The following is a 23,668-nucleotide window of genomic DNA, read 5'->3' on the forward strand; positions in this document are numbered from 1 at the left end:
AAAGCAGAGGATCCGTACTCGATTCGGGAAAGGCCGAGACAAGACCAGGAACCTGGTAGGGTATGTTTGGTCTCGCATCAGTGATGAGTATTTGATAGTGGTTGCGGTATATTTTCAGTATGGTGACGTTGCGAGAGAGACCAGCGGGCGGATCAGGCGCCGGAAAGGGATCAGGCTCGGGTTCAGGAGCCGGGCAGCTTGATGATCCGACGAGGGATTTCATTTCCGCAGAGATTGTGTGCAGCATCATTGATCAGACTCCAATGATTTTTGGTTCGGTTAGAGAGGCCATCGTGGAGCTTATGGACAGTCATCTTGAGGCCTTTAGGGTCGGGAAAGTTTCAGGACAGTTTGGGGCTCGTCTAGAGCCCGGTTCTTATGGAGTTCGGGGATCCATCAGAGAGGGGGATTCCATTTCTGATTTATGCCATCAGGGGTCAGGAGTGAGTGGGGCACCCTGTCTCCGGGAGAGACCCTTGCATGATTTGGTAGCTAATGAGGTTTCGCTAGTCATTCACGAGGAGTTACCCAACATCATTGAGCGGGTCACTGGTCGATTGACCGTTAAGTTTCAGGGGGCACGTGTATCGGGATTGTAAGCAGGATCAGAGATGTTTTCATTGTCACCAGTCAGGTCATTTCAAGTCTCGCTGTCCCGTCTTGGTGGTGGAGGGAGTTCAGGGTCAAGCACCCATCGTTCCACAGGAAGTCAAGATCGAGCCGCACTAGATCTCAGGTATGTTGTTGAATTCCTTCCTTTGTAGTAACTCTATGGTTAGGGTATTGCATCGATGTTAGTAAGCATGTATCTGTGAGTATTATGCTACCTGCTTGTGAATGAGTTATATGCCATTTGCATATCTTGGTTTTAGATTGATAGTCAACGGTTGCTCCCCAATAGAGCGGGTTATCTAGGTTGCGGTAACTGTAGCATGCTTGGGAGGGATTTGGTGCGTCTCGCTAGTTCGGAGTGGCATAGTGTTAGAGATGGTTTGGTTAGATCCCTAGCTATGGCAGGCTTGGGTTCCTTAGCAGAATGATTATGGAATGGCAGCAAAGATCGGGATCTCTTTTGAGTATCGAGCAACAAGGGGGTAAGCAGGATCGAAGTGGGGGAGAATCCTCCGAGTGTGCCCAGGTAAGAGCACGCATACCCAGAGCGAGTATGTGGCCTCCGAGAAGGAAAAGAAGTAGTTCAACATTTGATGGACTAAGGATTCAGGGTTGGGAGTTTGAGAAACTCCCCACCAGTTAGCGCGTGCGTACGAGATGGTCGGAAGCTGGTTGAGAATCCAGGACTGGAGGACCACCTGTAGGGGCTCAAGTGAATTGGAATGAGGATCCTGAGAGCGGTTAGCAAGAGATGTCTTCGTATTAGTAGCCCGTGGCAGAGTCAGCATGCAGGATTGCGCAGATTCAGGAGTTGGGAGTTTGGAAACTTCCCAACAATAGCTTCTTGTATCCGGATTAGTGGACGGTTGGTTTGGGAACCAAGCCGAAGAGTTCCTCGACGAAGCGCTAAGTATATCAAGGGTATAAGATGTCGAGGACGATGTAGTATTCAAAGATTGAGGGCTGGTTTTGAGAAATCGAGATGAGGAATCACTAGCGGGACTAGGGATAGTCAGGATGTTCTCAAGATAGTAGTAATGTTGTAAGTCTGCGGGGGTAGCCATAGCATTCACTAGCAGTCAGATAGTAGTAGTAGTGTTGTAAGTCTGTGGGGGTAGCCGTAGCATTCACTAGCAGTCAGATAGTAGTAGTAGTGTTGTAAGTCTGCGGGGGTAGCCGTAGCATTCACTAGCAGTCAGATAGTAGTAGTGGTGTTGTAAGTCTGCGGGGGTAGCCGTAGCAGTCACTAGCAGCCAGATAGTATTAGAGAGTTGTAAGTCCGCGAGTGTAGTCGCAGCCTTTATCAGATTGGTAGGTAGCATGAGCGCGTGTTAGACGCGGGAAAGCAGTAGTACCCACTAGTTCGGGTGCAGCAGTGAGGATATGGGAATCCACGGGTTAGATTTCGGATTTCCCAAATGGTTCAGTTATGGCTAAGTCAGCAATTTTGGCTATAGATCGTCACATCAGTTATGAGATCAGAGTAGTAGTGGACCGTTAGGGTTCGGGTATGTTAAGGGCTACCGTCAGTCTGGGAGCTATCATGTTGTTAGTCGTGGAATTGATGATGTCAGGATGTGACGTATGGACCCGATCGGTTGGATCGGAAGGTTGCTAGAGCCACAGTGACAGGATAACTAGTGGAAACTAGTCCCAGAGGAAGATTTCATTCAGAAGTCGTGGAAGCGACTAAGTGAGGAGTCCTTTGACTCCACAGTTGGGTTGGAGTTCAGTGTTTCAGGCAGCTCAGTGTTTCAGTCAGTTCAGTGTTTCAGGCAGCTCAGTGTTTCAGCCAGTTCAGTGTTTCAGGCAGCTCAGTGTTTCAGTCAGTTCAGTGTTTCAGGCAGCTCAGTGTTTCAGTCAGTTCAGTGTTTTAGGCAGCTCAGTGTTTCAGCCGGTTCAGTGTTTCAGGCCGTTCAGCGTTTCTATCGGTTTAGCGTTTCAGGCAGTTTAAAGTTTCAGGCATGTTCAGTATTGCAAGCAGTTCAGTGTTTGGAAGGTCTCAGAGTTTTGGGACAGTATTAGTATTTGTGTTGGAATGCAAGTGCTGACGGTATAGTTGGTTGATTTGGAAATGGCAAGTCTCTCTCACCGGGAATAGTTGAGCCTTCTGCCAAGTGTAAGTGATCAGTAAGGATAGCTAAGCAGGTAGCTTTTCTTTCAGGAGGGAAGGGTCGAGTTAGTAGTAGTTGAGTAATCAGATGGGATATAAGCAAGCTGATTCCTGTAGCATCGTTTCAGTATGAGCAGCAGAATGGATAGAACAGTTACAGATAGTCGAAGTATCTTCAGGAGTCGCTGGGAGAGACTAGGAGATTGCGATGGAGTGTAGTGACCGGTGGGAGTTCGGTAACTCAGATATCGGTAGATTAGTTGGACCATAGTGGTCTCAGTGCATCCAGTAAGCGGATGAGGGGTACAAAATTCTCAGTCGGAGGAAGCAACATTGAGGAAATTAGGGAAACGAGAAGAATTCAGTAGGTACCAACAGTTGTGACCAGCATTGTGAGTGGCTGGAGTGATGGACAGAAGGGTGTTAGTTTTCCAGATAGAGAGTTTGAGGCAGTTCGCAGGACATTTGGTCATAGCAAACTTCGAGGATGAAGTTTAGTTTAAGTGGGGGAGAGTTGTAACACCCCAAAGTTTGGAAAGTCAAGAAAAGAAAGAAGACCTCAATTTTAAGGGGAGACTCGGCGAGTCCATGGAGGGACTCGGCGAGTCCGAGCGGGGTCCAGGCCGAGGAGTAAGTGACCGACTCGGCGAGTCGGCCAAGGTGACTCGGCGAGTCTGGTCTGTGCGAGGAAAACCCTAATTCCGGGAGTTGTATCCTATATAAAGGGTGTTATGTCCCTCCCTCAGCCCCCATATCACTCCAGAAGACCTGTAAACCCTATAATTCGTGGGAGCTTCCATTATTGAGAGAAATAGCTTTGGAGGAAGGAGACTTTGGAGAGGAAACTTGAAGATCAAGAAGGTTGCTTCAAGGGAGGGATCTACTTCAGTTTGTGTTCATCTTGGAGGTATTAAGCTGCCATTTTCTCTTCTTTGCATCTAGATCTAATTTGTCATGAGATTTGGGGGTTTTATGGTTGTTTGAGACCCAAATCGGGTTAGGGGCTTAGATATGTTGTTGCCACTTCAGATCTATGGTTGGGTGAGTCCATTATGTCATAAAGCATCAGGAGATGAGTAGTTGGTGAAGCCCTTGTGTCCTTAAACCAAACCCTAATGTGTTTTGAGCCTAGATCTCTTTAGTTATACGTAAAGTTTGCAACTTTACGTAGAGATGGAGTTCTGGAAGTATGGATCTATGGATTGGAGTCCCTGCATGACTCAAAAGCCCTCTGCATGTTGGGAGATCTGAATGGACTCGGCGAGTCCTTTGAGTGGACTCGGCGAGTACCATGAAGATGAGGAGGAACTCGACGAGTGAGATGAACAGCTCGTCGAGTCGGATGAAGATGGGCATGAACTCGACGAGTTGGATGAACAACTCGGCGAGTTGGATGAAGATTTCCTTGTGCTCGGCGAGTCTGTTCTTAGACTCGGCGAGTCAGGTCGCGGAGTCCCAAACCCTTCGAGTTAAGTCTCGAGTCAGCGAGTCGAGCCAGGACTCAGTGAGTTGGACAGGACAGGAATCGGGAATCAGTAGACTCGGCGAGTCAGGGGCTGACTCGGCGAGTAGAGTCGTGAGTGGAAGGACTCTGGACTTATGAACTCGGCGAGTCAGTAGGGTGACTCGACGAGTAGGGTTGACCTGGAAGATTGACTTTGACCAGGACGTTGACTTTGACCAGAGTTGGCTTGGTTGACCTTTGAAGGTCAGTTAGACTAAGTGTTATGTTGATATTGGTAGCTCGGGGAGCTAGCGGAGCAGCAGTTCGGAGTCAGTGGTCAGGTAGCGGTCAAAGGGGTTAGCAGCAGCAGTTCGGCAGTATCAGGTGAGTTTCCTTTCCAGTAGGAACGGGTCTAAGACACCAAGGCCGACCCGTGTAGACGAGATGCTAGTACTAGTGTGTGGGCCGGGCCCGTATCTCTGGGTTTAGTCAAGTATGATATATGTGTTAATATGATAGAATTGCTTATACTTGTTGTCTGCGTGATACTTGTATGTTATGGGTTAGCGATTGAGTGTGGGCAGGGCCCGTATCTCTCCGAGGTTGGAGTGTGGGCTAGGCCCGTATCTCCCAGATAGCGAAGTGTGGGCAGAGCCCGTATCTTCACGAGTGTGGGCAAGGCCCGTATCTCTCAGATAGCGAAGTGTGGACAGGGCCCGTATCTTCCCGAGTGTGGGCAAGGCCCGTAACTCCTAGCTGAACATTGGTTGTTATATGTTTGCATGGTATGTGGTAAGGTGGGGAACTCACTAAGCTTCGTGCTTACAGTTTTCAGTTTTGTTTTCAGGTACTTCCGGTAGCGGATGATGGAGCTCGGGATGATCGCATGGCACACACCATAGATTCGTCAGCCTGGGAATGTTTTACTCTGATAATGAACATGTGTTTTGGAAACTAATACTCTGTTTATGTTTTGAAATGATGATTTTACTTTAAGTGATACTTTATTAAAAGAAATTTTTAGTCTTGAATTTTGGGACGTCTCATATTTTCGCTGGCAGACACCCGTTGGTGTTTCTGATTGTTACCACAATTTGTATTGTCAGTACCGCTTCCACTCCTGTTGGCGTTGTTAGCATCGAATTGCGCCATGACGGCTGTCACGGCTGCCGTGACTACAGCCTGAAAAGTAGCAGCATCTATCTGCAGAGTTGGCGTCTTGCTAGTTGGTTGGTTGCCTCTTGGTGAAGACATAACTCTGTTTCACGATGAAAAACAGCTTCGTTAGTAGAAATGATTATCTTAAGTGCATCTCTACGATTTATATTTACGCATATAAATTCTTGCACAATACTGTATTATTCCTCATGTTTCCGCTAACGTTCCTGAGACGGATTTATGGTAGTGAGTATAAGTAGGTTTCGTGCGGGCGTTAAGCTTTTACTCATCTTAGAATCATGTTTATCCGAACATGCTTGGCTGAGGAGTTTTGATGGGACCCGGTGATTTAGTGCCTGAATGATCGCAGTCCATAGGTCTATGAAGAAAGCATCCCCTCAATCATAAGGGTTAAGGGGAGAGACGGTAACGAGTCTTTAGAATGGCTATATTTCGCGAGTTTTCTAACTAAGTTTATCGATCTTAGTTCAATTTATAACGTATTCCGGTTGTTAAGGGTGCTCTGAAAACAGTTCATAACGAGAGTCTTTATATGGTAAACCCATGAATTTTTAGTAGTTCAGTATCCAAGTGAAATCTTGTAACTTGACCCAAGCTAGGTCCTTATTATGACCAATTGATGGATGCTTAGTTATATAATTAAGGCTAAATAGACCTTCGAGTCTGTTAGGTATGTCCTAAGCCCATCTTGTTAATATGACTGTAGTAATTCTAGTTTTGGCAAAAAAATTTGACCTAGATGTAGGTTTACCTCACATCCGTGCATGGAAAGTTTTGATAGCAATTGGATCTCTCGTTAATTATGACCGCTTAAATCACAGTGTCATGCTTACGCCTAGAATAGAGTAGCACCAACGCATACTCACGAACCTAATTTACAAGATCTTGTGAGCGGTATGAACTTTACTTACGACGATCTGTCCCTTGCGCTGCATGAGGCAAAGTCGATGCACCTTGCAAATCGATGCTTGGCTACAATCTTCCTCTCTTTGAATGTTGTGTGTCTACCCTGTTACTCTCTTGCCTCTGCCTGAGTGGCGATAAGGTCCTAAACAGAGAGTTGGTCTCCGAAATAGTAGTCTCTTTCCGAGTATCGGGTACGTGAGACAGTAGGGCCCCTGTAGTAGCGTGCAGTTTCCGAACTCGGGTTGTAGTCTACCTGCTTTAATCCCTGATGTTCGCGATCTGCCGGGTCTTCGCTGGGAGGGCTCTGTCAGTCGGTCCCCCGTGGTTGAGGTCATAGCACCCTCGTTGGTCTCCACATGGTGGTTGTTGTCATTGCTGTCGACATTCAACCGTCGATCACGATTGCCCAACAGGGCACGGGTTTGATGTAGTCAAAATGGTTCACGGAAACCCTTGCTATGCATGGAGGATTCATTACCTTCGGTTCCGCTTCTGATTCTCCTCATAACCATTCACCATTTCTCGGGTTCGGATTGGGAAAGTAGGGGTCGTCCGGTAAGTAGGATCTTGTTATGTTGTACTTGCGAGAATAAGAGTGGAAGAGATAATTACTAGGCGTCTAACTCTATAATTAATTACTTATAGGGGTGATCCTTATTAGTTACTTCTATAATGACATAGTGCATACTAATTACATATAACAAGATATGATAGACCTTCGAATAAGTGATCCTACCCTAGATCCACATCCAAACAAGGAAAAGGAAGTAAGGCAATGACCACAAATTCTAAGTCTATGATTTCTAAGTTATATAATATCTTAGGGTATCCACTTAGGGACTATAGACCTATTATTAAGGATCTATTTAGTTTTCATATAAGTTATGATATCACAAAATACTCCTATAGTATTTTAAACTCGTGTTCTGTTCTAATGTTCTCATTGTGGTAGTGTTGGTAAGTATTTAGACTTGTTGCCATATCACCACCATTCTTGGGCATGTGCTAATCACTCCTCGGACTAGCATAGTTGATCAGGCTATGCTACTCCCAAGACTGACCATACATCTCCGAGCTTATCTGTGATATCCAACGATCATTACTTTTGTTTTGTTCTAGAACGATGCTGCCCTTAGTATGTATGCATGCATGTATACTTTTAATTAGAAAATTATTTATTTCTAAAAGTATAATTGTTTGGAAAACTTTAAATCAGAGACTTTAGTCCCAATGCATTTATAGTTTGTATATCTTATGTGGTTCGATATACTGAGTTCACTATAAACAATGCTCTAATACCAATCTGTCACACCCCCAAACCAAGGATGGCGGAAACGTCCGGGGGTGGAGGACTTCATGTAGAGTATCACAACAACGAGTATAATAGTGCTCAAAGTAAATACAACCATCATAAATATAATTGAAAAAGTTACACCAAAGTATATGTTTACATGATTCGAATCAATTACATTATGATACAAAATGAACTGTTTGACGATTTATCGTGCCATCCTCAAAACGTTGTTGATTTCCTATTTTCACTTAATTCCTGAGAATACAAGTAGTTTTGAAAAGTGTCAACACAAAGGTTGGTGAGTTCATAAGCTTTTGACAGTAAGAGTTTAAAAATCGATCTTTGTAAAGAGATGTATGTTGCCAAGAAAAATCCAATATTTTCCTTATAAAAGTTATGTGGTCCTAAATGCCAGTACCGAAAAAGTACAAGTATTTGTCATACTTAAAGATATAAAAGTGGTTTCAAATTGGCGTAAAACCCTTTCTGATTTGAGAAAAACTCTCGTAATGAATGGTGTGTAGTCTTAAATACTAAGACTGAAAATATACATCTATATTTGTAATTGATATAAAAAGTGATTTTAAATGAACATAAAACCCTTTTTAATATGAAAACGTACAAGTATTTTTCCATACCTAAAGTAATTTCAGTGAGCTAAATAGACATAACTCACTATTTTATAGTTAGAACCCGTAAATCTTATGATTTGTTAATACCACATGTGAGCTATCATAACCATACTTGACTTAGACGGCCTCGTAATTACGACGTTCTTCAGGCGTCGCGAAACTGAAATGACACTTGTCACCACAGACCTGCCGGTCTAGCTGTTGCAAGCAGCTCTGGTGTGGGTTTGTCAAATCCAATATAGATCTATACACAACTATCACGTTCTCCCTATAAGAGACTATGGTTACTATTTACAGAACTTTTTGATTTGGTTACTTTGGAAGTAACCCGAAGCGAATGACTCACAAATTTATTCATTAACAGATTTACGTGATCTAAACTGAAAACCTTTGGTAAAAAGTTTGAGAAGTAAATGATACATAAACTATACCTATTATAGTTTATCCAAAACGTTTGTAATGTATAAGAACTCTTTTATGAAATGCATTTGTGCTATGAATCCATAAACTATGCTCATTATAGTTTAATATACGTGTTCTAAATGAATGAATATTCTTATTATGAATGACAAATTTTCAGTTTATGATGATAAGATTAACAAAGAAACACATTCAATACTTAGAACTTATTATTATACACTTTGCTCAACATAATACAAAGTGTTATGAAAGTTATATGATGTTAACTAAATTAAACCTTTCTGCACTGTTTTAGAAAAGTCATAGAAAAATCATATGAAGACGAAAACTAAATCCGTAAATTATGAGAGTTCCCAAAATGTGTCTAGTTTACTCATAATTTTTATCATGATGCATATGGCTCTTCGTTCGTAGTTGGATCTTCCCAATGGATTGGACTTTCGTGGTTCACTAGAGGAGTTAAATCTTCCTCCTAGAATGGCGATTCTAAGTTGACTTTAGGATATGCATTCTCCTCCTGAATAGGAGCATTCGTAGCGTATGGTGAAGATTGATTCTCAGTGGCCTTCGGACTGAGTGGTTCATTTCCAAGATCCTTCACAGCATCATCAATAATCTTCTTGAGTTCATCTTCCTTGTTATCTGTTGTTTTTTATTCTGAAGAGATCACCTTTTCTGGCTCGTAAAATAGGTTCATGAATTCCTCACAAAGATTTGATAGAGGAACCGTCATTGGATTTGTCATAGGAAAGATCTCCTCTGATTGACGTTCTAATGTCTGATACTTCTTTAGATAGTTATCATCGAACGTGACACAGTAGGTTTCTTCAATCTGTTTGGATTTCTTGTTGAGAACCCGGTATGCCTTAGAAGTCATAAAATAGCCCAAAAAAATTCCTTCGCCAGCCTTGACATCGAATTTGGTCCATTGCACCTTAGACTTGACATTAGGTTTTTGTTTATTCAGAATCTCATAGGGAGTGATTGAAAATCGTTTATTGAGAGGAGATCGATTCTGAGTGAAACAGGCAGTTCTGATAGCCTACGCCTAGAAGCAAAGTGGTAGATTTGCAAGAGACACATAGTTCTAGCAACTTCACACAAAGACCGATTTTGCCTTTCAACGGCCCTGTTCTGCTAAGGAGTATAAGGAGCATAAAAGTTATTACCAACTCCTTTTTCAGTCAGGAATTCTTCAAACACTTGGTTTTTGAACTCCGAGCCATTATCACTGCGAATGTTCCGAATTAGATTTCGTAGTTGAAGCTCGATCTGCTTGATGAACTCCTTAAGCTTGGAAGTCTCTTCGGATTTCTATTTAAGAAAATAAACCCAGGTGAATCTGGAAAAATCATCAGCAATAACTAGAATGTATTTGTTACCACCAATACTCTTGATGGCTGATGGACCACAAAGATTTATATGCAATAGTTCGAGTGGCTCAATCACTTTAGTGGCAAATGGTAGGCTTCCCTTTGATAGGATTGAGATTAAGAGGACACATTTAACATTTTCTTTTAGACTTCAATAGCACTGCCTTTATTTTCTTTTCTATTATTTCAGGTCCCTCATCATCGAATGAAAGTTTCAGACCTATACCCACAACCAATTGCGATACACTGATTAGGTTATGTTGCATGCCTTCCACATAGGTTACCTTCCGAATGGGAGAATTCCTCATTTGTAATCATGCCATATCCTTTGGTTTCCCCTATTAAATTATTTTTGAACTTGACTCGTCCTCCGTCTTTCAGTGATCGGAATTTCCTTAATTCTTTTCTCTTTCCTGTCATGTGACACAAATAGACACTATCAATATACCATTCTAAGTCGAACTATTCGTCACATATTAGCTGCAAAAACCAGAGAGATTTAGGAACCCAAAGTTGTTTGGTTCCATGTGAGGCTTTCTTAGATATATGAAAAGTTATATCTTTATCAACCAAGTAAGATCGTTTTACCAAAGTGGAATTCTCTCCTTTCATTACTTTAAAAACATATATCCTCTTATCATTGGGGTTTCTTTTAAAAGGAATTTTTGTTTGTTCGGTAGCACTTTGATGCCTGACAACCTTTTTCTCAAACTTCTTTTCCTCCCTTTTCAAGTGTGTGTCGGACTTCTTAACTGAGATTTTAAGTCCCGGAAGCATTTTTTCCTTTTCCCTTAACATCTTTCGATGTACTGACAAATTTTGAAGTATTTGTTTTTGGAGAAAAATTAGGTCTTGATTTTTCCAAAGGTTTTGTTTGTTTTTAAAATGATGGTTTTGCGAAAACTTTTGGTTTTGAAACCTGTGGAGATGAAGACTATGGTTTTGAAAACCTTTTGGGATTCAAATTTGAAGAGACTTTCGCACTCTGATTTCCAGATCTTTCTTTATTAACAGGGTTGGAATTTTTGGATTTCCAAATATGCCTTTTTTCTTTTAAATTTTTCCGATATCTAGCATTTCTTTGACATTTCTTAACAACAAATTCCTCATCTGACTTATGAATACTAGCCCTAGGTTTTGCTTTTCTAACAGGAGTGTCAAACTGTTCGGATGTCGTTTCAGTCGGTACATCTTTCGTTCCACTCGATCTGCCTTTCTCGTAACTTGAGTTAACTTTGTTCAATGGTTCTGCCACATATCTCCCCTTCGTTTTCCAAGAGGTCATTTCAAAAAGACCTTTGGTTTCATATGCATTATGCCAAGTTCGGCAAATGCGAGTTTTGGTTACACGAGGTCTAATTTTTAGGGAATCATGTCAATAAGAATGGGATATTGGTTGATCCAGCCAAGATTGAGGTCATAATGCAGTGGGAGGTTGCGAACTCTCCATCTGAGATTTAGAGCTTCTTGGGTTTAGCAAGGTATTATCAGAGGTTCATCAAGAGCTTCTCTAGGATCACATTTCCGTTAACTAGGTTGACAAAGAAGTCTGCTACTTTCCAGTTGGGGCTTGAGCAGCATGCGACATTTGATACTTTAAGGCATAAGTTATGCGAGGCTCCAATATTCACCCTTCCAGAGGGTGTGGATGATTTCGTGGTGAATTGTGATGCATCAATTTCAGTATTGGATGCAATGTTGATGTAAAGGGATCGTGTGATAGTTTATGCTTCGAGGTATCTGAAGCCTCATGAGGTGAATTATCCCACTCATGACTTGGAGCTGGGGCAGTGGTTTTTGCCTTCATTACTTTGCGACAGTACTTGTATGGGTTTCATTGTATCATTTACACGGACCACAAGAGTTTGAGGTATCTAATGGACCAACTAAATTTGAATTTAAGGCAGCATGGGTGGCCTGATGTGGTGAAGGATTATGATTGTGAGATCCTTTATCGCGCACGGAAGGCCAATATGGTGGCCGATGTTCTCAGTGGCAAGGAGGCCAGTACTCGCATCAGGGATGTTTGTCTGGGGATGATGGTGATTCGGAAGGCTCAGGTTGAGGCTACCAAGGAGGAGCACCAGAAGAGAGAGGGAATAGTGGGTCAGGTGACTTCGGTTGATTATGATGGTCAGGGACGGTTAAACATTCATCGGAGAGTCTGGGTTCCATACTGTGCGGGTGTGCGACATATTTTGATGGAAAAGCCACACAAGTCGAGATTTTCTATTCATCTGGGTGTAAAAAAAATGTACAGAGACCTCCAACCCAATTATTAGTGGCCCTACATGAAGCGGGATGTGGCTTGGTACATGGAAAAGTGCTTGACTTACAAGAAAGTCAAGGCCAAGCACCAATAGCCTCATGGAAAAATGGAGTTGTTGGGTATTACTATTTGGAAATAGCAGGAGATCGCAGTGGATTTCATCACGAAGTTGCCACAGACAACACGAGGAGTGGATTTGATTTGAGCTATCATGGACGGATTGACCAAGAGCGCTCTTTTTATTCCCATTCAGGAGAGCATCTCTACGAAGAAGTTGGCATACATTTATATCCGAGAGGTGGTGGCACGACACGAGGTTCCAGTATCAGTGCTTTCAGATCGGGATGTTCAGTTCACCTCTAGGTTTTGGAAGAGGTTCCATGAAAAGTTGGGTACTCGGTTACACTTCATTACAACTTTTCACCCTTAGAACGATGGTCAGAGTGAGCAGGCTATCTAGACCTTGGAGGATATGCTTCGGGCATGTATGCTGGATTTTGGTGGTAGCTAGGATATGTATATCCCATTGGTCGAGTTCTCTTACAACAACATCTACCACGCCAACATTAGTCGACTTCCTTTTGAGATGCTCTATGGGAGGAAGTGTTGGACCCTTATTTGTTGGTGTAAGTTCGGACAGTGAGTCATGGGTAACACGAAGGTGGTGCTCCGGACTACTGAGTTGATCTAGCATGTGTGTAATATGTTGCAGACCACATAGAGCCGGTAGAAAAGTTATGCTATTAGGCGATGGTCATATTTAGAATTTTAGGTCGGGAATATGGTACTCCTGAAGGTGTCACCTTGGAGAGGTGTCATCTAATTCAGGAAGAGGGGAAAGATGGCCCCTAAGGTATATTGGACCTTTCAGGGTGGTTTCCCGGGTGGACATTGTTGCATATCGTTTGGATCTGCCCGAGGAATTAATTCATATCCTTAGTGTTTTTCATGTCTCTCAGCTGCAAAAGTGTTTGGTTGATGATTCCGCAGTGGTCCTTTGGAAGACATTCAGGTGGACAAGCACCTAAATTATATAGAGAGACCGATTTTTCCCTCCTCGACAGGAAAATGAAGACCTTGCGTAGCAAGTTTGTGAGCTTGGTGAAGATGCAGTGGCAACACCGCAAGTGTTCAGAGTGGACATGGGAGCCCGATGAGGAAATGAGGGAGCATTACCCTGAATTTTTTCTTGATGGCGAACTTCAAGGATCAAGTATAATTCAAGTGGGAGAGAGTTGTAACACCCATTTTAGGTATGATTCAATTCAGTTAAATTTCAAAAAGTTATTCTTTGGCTTCCATAGCACGGTGCGGCTTCACCATGACATGACATTATTTTCTTGACCGCGAGTTTAATTGAATCGCCACGGCGTGGCAATTGGTGCCACGATGTGTCAGCCAATTTTGGAGAAACCCTAGTCCATGGGATTTGGGCTTGTATAAAGGACTTTATGGATAGGGGTTAACCTCCATCACTCTCTTAAGACATGAAATCGTAACCCTAGCCTCCCTTGTATGATATGGAGCTTTTTGTAGGGTTTGGTTACATTTTGAAGGAAGGAGAAGAAGGTGCTAGCCCAAAGATCAACCAAAAACTCCTACGCATCCTTGCAATCACTCTCCAGACCATTTGTAAATCCTGAAGTCTCCATTATGATGATTTTTTGGTTGTAGATCAAGCTTTATTAGCTTATGTTAGTTTGTAGGTGATGTTTGGTTGATTTGATGTGATAAAGGTTTCAACTTTATGACTCTCCTGAGTCCCATGAGCAATATATCTTGTGGATCTTGATTTTGGTTGAGATATTTAGCCTTGCATGAGTTTTGGTCACCTTTTTGCTTATTTTGACCTAAAATGGAATCTAGACATGCATTTGTCATGCATGTATATAAAGCACCCAAATTTATTCCAGATCTAGTATTTGAAACCCTTCTAGACTTGGTTTGGCTTTGGGCTTTGAGGAAAAGTGCTTAATGGTTAACGATGTCATGATTTTTTCCCTTATTAGACCTTGGATTGAAGATATTGTCTTACTGAAATGTCTTTATGGGTAAAGTTGGAAACTTTATCCATTAAGGCGTTGAGAAGGAGTGGATCTAGATTTTTGAGCATTTGATTTTAGGATAAAAGCACCTTTACTTGATTAAGCTAATCAAAATGTTCACCATGGCGTGGTGAGTAAGGGATCGGCCAATTGTTTTGTCATCTTATACCCATTCCATGGCCAATGAAGACCATGATGTGGAGGCCAACTGTGTTTGAATTTGGCTTTGATTTGGGGTTGAATTTTGGCTAACCCTTTAGATTTTTAAGTTAGACTAAGACTTACCTTGTTTAACAATCTAGGTGTGGTGTCACACTTACTGTTATGCTTGTATGTGCTTGTTGTCTCTATGACTCTTGCATGTGTATGTATGTTTTATATATATCATTATGGTTGGGGCCCATATACGATCTGGGTCGGGCATGTTATGTTGTACGTGAGGCCCATATGCAAGTTAGACGGGGCCTGTTATGTTGTAGGTGGGGCACGTATGCATGTGTGGTATGTGGTACTTAGGGAACTGACTAAGCTTTGTGCTTATGATTTAAGTCTATGTTTCAGGTACTTGCAGCTCAAAAGGGAAGGACCCGGCTTGATCACAACGCATCCATCCATACTTTCCACGCTTTTATGATTTTAAGAATTTTACTCTTATGTCTATTTCACTATGACATACTTTTGGATGGTTTGATATGAATAGTTAATGGTTTGGGTTGAATTGAAAATGAAATGTTTACCCAGATTTTTGGGATGTTACATACACTAAGTTAAGAGAGGTATATTTAGGACATTCTGACTCAGACACACATGTCGAAGTCTACACCAATTTCTACTCCAGCAGATAATCAATTCAGGTTGTTGCTTGATGGTGATCCATTTTCTTATCCAAAACTCTATAGACAAGTTGTTAGGTTTATTCAATATGCCACTATAACGCGACCAAACATAACTTTTGTTTTTAATTGTGTCTGCCAATATATGCATTCTCTTACAGTTCTTCATTTGCAAACCGTCAAAAGAATACTATGGTATCTAAATGGAATGGTGGATTAATATATGTATTTTTCACCAACAACCACCACTTTTCTTCTTACCTAATCTTATGCGGGTTGGATTTCAGACAAGGATGACAGTGGGTCATGATACGGTTTTGTAATTTTTCATGGATCCAACCTTATAAGTTAGACTTCAAGGAAACAAAAAATAGTTGCTCGTTCCAGTACCGAGGCAGAATACCGTCTCTTACATACACTACTACTAAATTAATTTGGATTAAACAACTTCTTTCTAATCTTCATGTTCCTCTCAACAGTCCTCCATTCCTGCTATGTGACAATGTTAGTGCCATCTTTATGACCAAAAATCCAATAATACATACATGATCTAAACACATTACCTTGGACTTCCATTTCATTATAAAACAAGTGAAATCTAAGGTGTTGTTTGTTTTTTTGCAGCAAAAATTCATGAAGTCTGCGGACCACATCTGCAACCCTCTCGAGCAGAAGAGGTGGACCAAATGGCTGCAGACTGTAATAAGAAGCGTGCTTTTTTTTTAACATCTACAAGTTGTATATGTGTGTGTGTATATATATATATATATATATATATATATATATATATATATATATATATACCTTTTTAAAGTTCTCCCACTCCTCATTTATTAAGTTAAAAGTGTTTGTTTGAGGATTGTAAATGTTGCCAGTTTTATTTTTCAAGTATAACCACCTTGTGTATTTGGCTTTCATAGACGTTTTTCAATTGTATTTGAGTCAAATCAACACCATACTTTCCCTTAACGGGTGTTCCTAATTTGTTACATGAATTTTTGTGCAAACTCAAACCTTGTCTACCCACATTGTGTACTTCTTCAATACAAGTGTGCAATAAGAATTTTATCTGCTCATTGGTCCATGTATATTTATCTCCCATTGCTAATAACCAAAAAAACATATGGAATACATACTTTAGCAAACATAACCTTATAACAACTTTCAGCATAACAACAACTTCTATTGATTAAGGTAACGAATTTCAACAAAACGATTATTCACATTTCAGCAACAATTATCACAATTTAGCAACATTTTATGATATTTCAGCAACATTTCAAGACATTTCGGCAACAATTCTTGACAATTTCAACAACAATTCATGACATTTCTGTTGGATTAGTGTCTAAGTCCATAACTACTTTGGTATGTAATTGACCCGGTTATTAGCATGGTCCTTTTGGGTTGCCTTCACCATAGCAATATGTAGGATGAATTAAGGAGATAAAGGTTTAATTATGATTTATTAATATATTATGAGAATAATATATAAAAGGAGAAATCATAATGTTTAATTAATATTAGTCAAGAATTAATTAAGAATTAATTTTGTGGCTAAAAGAGATTAATTAAACTTAGGGGATTGAATTGTAATTATAAGATAATTGCAATTGGGCTACGGATCACCTTGGAATAACAGATTGGACGAATTCTATGGGGAAGCCCATTAGAAATCGTCCAAAGCATGTTCCAGAAGGGGTCCATGGGCTGCTTAGGGCTTAAGCAGTCAAATTAGCGTTTCCTTGTTAGATAACCCTAATTGCCTACCTATTTAAGGAGCCCCTAAGCCCCAAAAACGTGGTGATTGATTCCCTTAGGGTTTCTGGACGATTTTGGTGCTCCTTCCTCTTCTTTTCTTCATCTTGTTGCTTAGTGGTGTTTGTAACTCCATTAGAGGTGCAACACTTGAGGCACTAAGCTTTCTAAAGCCAAGGAATTGATTGTTATTGCTACATAACAATCAAGGTAAGATCTAAACCCTAATTCAAATGTTAATTTGATTACTGGTATGCTAGATCTAGGGTTTGTAAGTCTTGGAAGTTTATTGCATGTTCAAAGTAGAAAAACTAGATCCAAGCAATTAGGGTTGCATGAACACTATAGGATTGATGTTATGCTTAAAACCCATCAGTGGTATCAAAGCCTAGGTGGTTTTTCTATTGAATAGATGCATAATTGGACTGCCAAAGATCAGAAAAATCAATTTTTTTTGCATTCTGACAGGTTGACTTTCCGAGTCCATTAATGGACTCGACGAGTTGGCCCAACTCGACGAGTTCCATGGTGGACTCGACGAGTCCAAGGGTCAGTTGCCGGGATTATCGATTTTTTGAGCAGATTTTATTAAGGATAATTACCAAAACTTGTTTTTATTGCCTAAATCGATTTTTTATGTTTGGAATGTTTATCCTTATCAAAATTAAGGATTTGGTTAAATATGGATAATATAGGATTACTATTAGATAAATATTTGACCTAGTAAGTTTGAAAAGTTTCAATTTGCACCCTTTAGGTTTTATAATTTAAATTTGAATTAAAAGTTTTGTTTTTGAAATTTAAATAGTTAAACCTAAATGTTTTGAAAGGTTTCAAAACTTGTCCTCAAGTTTTGGAATTTAAATTTTGATTAAAAGTTTTATTTTGAAATATTTAAATTCTAAACCCCAAGTTTGAAAAAGTTTCAAGACTTCCCTCAAGTTTTGGATTTTAAAATTTTAATTAAAAGTCTTAATTTGAAATCTTTGTTGGATTAGTGTCTAAGTCCATAACTATTTTGGTATGTACTTGACCCGATGGTGCATGGTCCTTTTGGGTTGCCTTCACCAAAGTAACTTGAGAGGATGAATTATGGAGAGAAAGGATTAAATATGATTTATTAATATATTATGAGAATAATATATTAAAGGAGAAATCATATTGTTTAATTAATATTAGTCAATAATTAATTGGTAATTAGTTTTGTGACTAAAAGAGATTAATTAAACTTAAGGGACTGCAATTGTAATTATAAGATAATTGCAATTTGGGCCATGGATTGCCTTATAATAAGGAGTGGATGATTTCTATGGGGAAACCCATAAGGAAATCATCCAAGGCCTTAATTAAAGGAGTCTATGGGTTGCTTAGGGCTTAAGCATCCAAATTAGGGTTTCCTTGTTAGATAACCCTAATTGCCTAACTATATATAAGACCCTTATGACCCAAAAACGTGGTGAAGCTTTATTCTAGGGTTAGAACACGTTTTTGGGCAGCCTCCATCCTCTCTGCTTTTCATCGTCTTGCTTATGGTGTTTGTGAACCATTAGAGGAGTGACATTTGTGACTCTAAGCTTTCTAAAGTCAATACAAGGAGATTTGGGATTGTTATTGCTACATAACAATCAAGGTAATATCTTAAACCCATTCTTATGTTAATATGATTACTTGTATGTTAGAATTAGGGTTTATAGTCTTGGATAACTTGCATGTACAATAGAGAAACCTAGATCCAAGCATTAGGGTTTGTATGAGCACATAGGATGTTCTTAGGACAAAACCCATCAGTGGTATCAGAGCCTAGACTGGTTTCAATTGTATTGATGGATTACATGTTCAAAAAATTCGACTTTTGATGTTCTGGGGGCTGGACTCGCCGAGTCCATAGCTGAACTCGCCGAGTCCATGCAGACTCGACGAGTCCAAGCTTGACTCGACGAGTCAACTCGTCAGATGGAGTATATCTCGGGATTTCTTGCTGTTTTTGCTTTGGGATAGTTACCTTATCATATTAGATCAATAATAATCCGATTTTATGATATATTTGACTATATTCTTGATCTAATTGAAGATATTTATCAATTAATAAGATAATTGTTTCCTTATGTGATAATTGATTAATTATTTTGACTAAATTGATAAATTGTTTTGCAAGAAATCATTAAATAAAACAAAATATGGATAATTATGTGATTAAATGTTAATTTAGATTATTTGTTATTTGATCCTTGTTGTTATGAAAAGTTTCATGTTTTCCCCTTTAGGTTTTATAGTTTAAATTTGAACCCAAAAGTTTTGTTGTTTTGAAATTTAAATAGTTAAAACCCTAATGTTTTGAAAAAAGGTTTCAAAACTTGCCCTCAAGTTTTGGAATTTAAATTTTGATTTAATGGTTTAATTTTGATGTATATTTAAATCCAAAACCCTAATGTGTTGAAATGTTTCAAAACTTGTCCTCAAGTTTTGGAATTTAAAAGTTGATTAAAAGTTTAATTAGGAATGTTAGATTCTAAAACTCTAGTATAGTTTTGAAAAAGTTCGAATCACACCCTTATGGTTTTATTAATTAATTAAGGTGTATAATTAAAAGAGGTTTAATAAATCCATAAAAGTTTAGGTTTACAATTTAATTGAATTAAAAGTATAATTGTTAAATTAGACCACCTAGTATTTTAAAAGTGTAAAATACACCATATACTATATATATAACATTAAAAGTCTAAGATTATATATATGTATGAGTAAAAGTCAGTGTTACCGTTAGTAGGCCTCATTCACGAAGCTGGTCTATAAGGGGTGTTTAAGGAAATTGCCTATAGAATGGCGATTGAATGGGTATCCACTCTTACCCACCGCACTCTTGACTAGTGGAGGGTCGTTAGCCGAACGGGTAGGATAGGACAAAACCTTTCATTATAAGTATAATAAAGTACAAAAGTAACTAAATGTTTTAAAAATTCCCAATCTTAGTTACTTAGGTAAAAGTGAATTGATGCAATTCCATAAAATTACACTTTGTGCCCTTGCGAAGACGTTGGTGGAGCGTGTGTGGTTAACCGACACACTAAATGGTTCTATGCAAAGGTAGCAAAGGGTGACTCAATGTTTGTCATAGTTCGGTCCAGCGTGTGTGGTTTACCGGCACATCGAATAGGTGACTGTAACATGTGAGGGCACCATGTAAGTTTGCATGGTTATTCACACCCGCTTTGTGATCCTCGGCATCCCAGTCACAAACAAGAGGGGCATATCAAGATTTAAACATGCCATTGAAAGTTCAATGTATCTCAAAGGATCTAGGAGTTTTCATAGATTTAAAACTTAAATTTCTTTTTTCGTTTTTCATGGTGGAAATTAGTGAATCGTCATTCACTTACCTTCAAATATTCTGCAATTAGGGTTACGCCATCCCTCTCCCGAGTTGTAGAATATTGTGTTGGATCCTAGCCTTAGTATCTCATTTGGGTGATTTACTAAGGACTCAATCAATCAACTAACTTGAATTCGTTTTCTCTCGTTTTGTAGATGTCAAAGTATGACAACTATGGTCTTCTCAAATCCCGTGGAACAAGCTTTCCACATGAAGATGATATTCCACGATTCGATCGAGGAACAAGAAATCATGCTTCACTTCCTCCACCTCCTCCAATAATTCTACCTAACCCACAAATTCAAAGGCTTGAAAAGTTCAAGATCACTCAAGCCATTTTGGAAAGTAAACATAAAGAAGGAAAGCCGGTGTGTGCACACGTCCTAAGGATGAAGTCACACATTGATAGGTCAAGAATGTCGGGATCCGTTGTCTGTGAGGAAATGGCTGTTGATTGGGTTCTTCAGTCACTTCCTAACTCATATAGTGAGTTCGTAAGAGAGTACTATATGATGAATCGCGACATGACCGTTATAGATCTCACCTATATGCTTATTGTTGCTGAATCAGCAATGGTTTGGCGCAATAGAAAAGCAAAGTTGATTGGTGAATCTGCCTTCAAGACCTCTATGGATATAGACAATGCCAACGAAAGACATGCTATGATCAAAAAGTTTGATCATAAGAGAAAGGCAATGTCTGAAGTAGTTCCATGTCATGTTCCAAAAGAGTCAATTTGCTTTTATTACCAACAGAAAGGGCATTGGAGACGAAGCTGCCCCATTTACCTAAGAGATCTAAGAGATGGGAGAGTCAAAATGTATGGCTCTACTTTAGCTAAAATCCATTGACTAACTCTTTTAAGCTTCTATTCTAGATTCATAATACATAATGTGATAAGATTACAATTGATGTTTTGTAGGATCGAAGAAGAGGAAGGAAGCTTAAGGGAAGAAGTGAGCAAAATCTAACCGTGAAGAAATGGATTTCGATCGCATTACTTGAAGATTAGATTATTGAGCTACTACTTGGAGTTAGAATTAGATTGCTAAGAAAGATGTATTAGTATAGTTTTTCAATGAATTGCATTGTAAGGACAAAATTTTTCCGCAATAAAATAAATTTTGATTTTATATTATTTATTTATCCTTGCAATGGCGTGTATGAAAAATTGATGTTTCAATGTTTCTATTATTAGCAATAATGGATTTGGTTCTTATTATGTTATTTATGGAAAGTCGAGAATTTATCAAATAGGGAGAGTTTCTCATCGCCCAAGTTTCAATTGGACAGAAACTTGGAATCATGCAACTTGGTTGCACGATGAATGAGAAATTTCATATTTGAAAATTAGATTAATTCACTGACAAAGTGTCAAGTGAAGAACTAGGAGATCGAGTACACAAAGGTGTGTGTTGATCAAGTCCACCAGAAGAGTAACAATGATATTCGTCATGATTTACTAAAGGTTTAGTAAATATGATTATACTTACAAGATTAAGTGTGATTATGAATTGATTGAAAAAGTTTAAATCAATAAGTAGAAAGAATAAGAAGAATCAAGTAGGCAGAAAGATAAAAGTTTCTCCATTCTAAGAAGAAGGGAGAGTAGCTTTTATGCTTTATGATAGGTCTTAATGATTAAGAACCATATCTCAATTGATCCTCTAAGTGAGTCTTAGTACAATTGTATGTGTAAGAAGAGGAATCAAGGATTGGAGAAATGGTTAAATCAAGAAGTCAATCATACTTCGTTCCAAAACAAGTCTTAAAGTTAAGATTGTGACATTGAGTGATAAGTGTTAAGAAGGTTTATAACAATCATCAAATGTGGAAAGTTGTGATGTCTTGGATAACACAAAGACCAACTAGGACCAATTTATGAAGAGTTTTGATAAAAGCTACACTAACTCTTGAATATTTGTTTGTCAAGAAATTTTTTGACAAGAGAATCTTATATGTCAAGGAGTCAGTGGGAGTCTTAATGGTCTTGAAAGGTTTCAAGAACAAATAAAATAAACCTTATCGATCATCACTAGCACACGAGTTGAGGTTTACAACCTATCGTGTTGACATTATTTTGTTTCTGTGTCAATCCAATCGAGTTAATTATGCATGTGAGTCCTATGAGTTTTCATTTGAATGCATAAAAGGCAAGGACCTTGATCAATGGAAAGTACATTGATAAGAAAAGGTGAGCTGCTTAACTACTTGGAAGACATGGTGGGCAGCTGTGCTACCATAAGACAAGAAATCGAGATTAAGAAAGTTCGATCCATATGAGTTTGAATTTGTCGTAAACTTTGGTTTTGACAAATTCACATGGATAGGAACAAATACACTGTTTAAATCTAAGTGTCATAAGATTTCCTCCGTCATGAAAATGATTGTGAGAAAATGCTTTCACTAAGAAAGATTTTAAGAAGATAGTGATTGTAAAATTGCATTCTCGAATTTGATTATGGTTACGGTATCCCTTTCCATAATTTGAATTGTGAGGTTTGGCAATTGTTTACACACACATATGAACTATCTAAGGCAAAGGTGTATAAGTTCAAGAAGCCTTGATAAAAGATTATCAAAGCACTAAGTATTAGAAACATGAACTTAAGAAATTCAATAAGCATTGTTTTTCTGAAAGTTAAGATGTTTATGAATACATGTCGAAGCTAGTGGGAGCATAAGTGTTATGTTTTATAATAATCATCATGATAGTGGGAGCATAAAAGTTATGATTGTATGATTATTAAGGCATGTATTGCAAGTTGGCAATATTAATTATAGAAAACAAGAGTTATACCTTGCAAAGTCTTAAAGGTTGTAAAGTTGTTTTGCTATAATTAAGGGAGAGAATATTATGCTTCATTTCAAATCTAAAGGATTAGGTTGAGAAATGTTAATAAATTTAGTCAAGGGTACATAGTGTGTTCTTAAAATTTCGATTATGATTACGGCATTCCTCTTCACAATTCGAATTTTGAGAACATAGCAAATAAAACATTATGCGTCGTGTCCCATACGCTTCGGGTATAGGATCGATTGCAAATGCTTTAATGATTGACCGTTCTAAAAAATTCTCCAAATGTCGAGCGCATTTAGAGGGAAAAGGGACTAGAATTGGTTTTGACTATAATAATTAAACAACTATCAAAGGACAATCCAAAGTTCGACGAGGATTGGTTGCTTATGAGTAGTTGGAAGCATGGTATTGAATGGACCATATCGACATTATTATAGAAAAGATTCTATTAAGAATGAGTTGTCATATGGAAATTATGGAAATGTTTCCATATTGGATGGACCATATCGACATCATTACAAATAGATAAGATTCTATTAAGAATGAGTTGTCATATGGAAAATATGGAAGCGTGTCCATATTGGGAATTGAATATTGAAAATCTATGTCTAGATTAGAAA

Source organism: Lactuca sativa, chromosome 4, assembly GCF_002870075.4.
Source record: "Lactuca sativa cultivar Salinas chromosome 4, Lsat_Salinas_v11, whole genome shotgun sequence".
In the NCBI taxonomy this organism is placed as follows: Eukaryota; Viridiplantae; Streptophyta; class Magnoliopsida; order Asterales; family Asteraceae; genus Lactuca; species Lactuca sativa.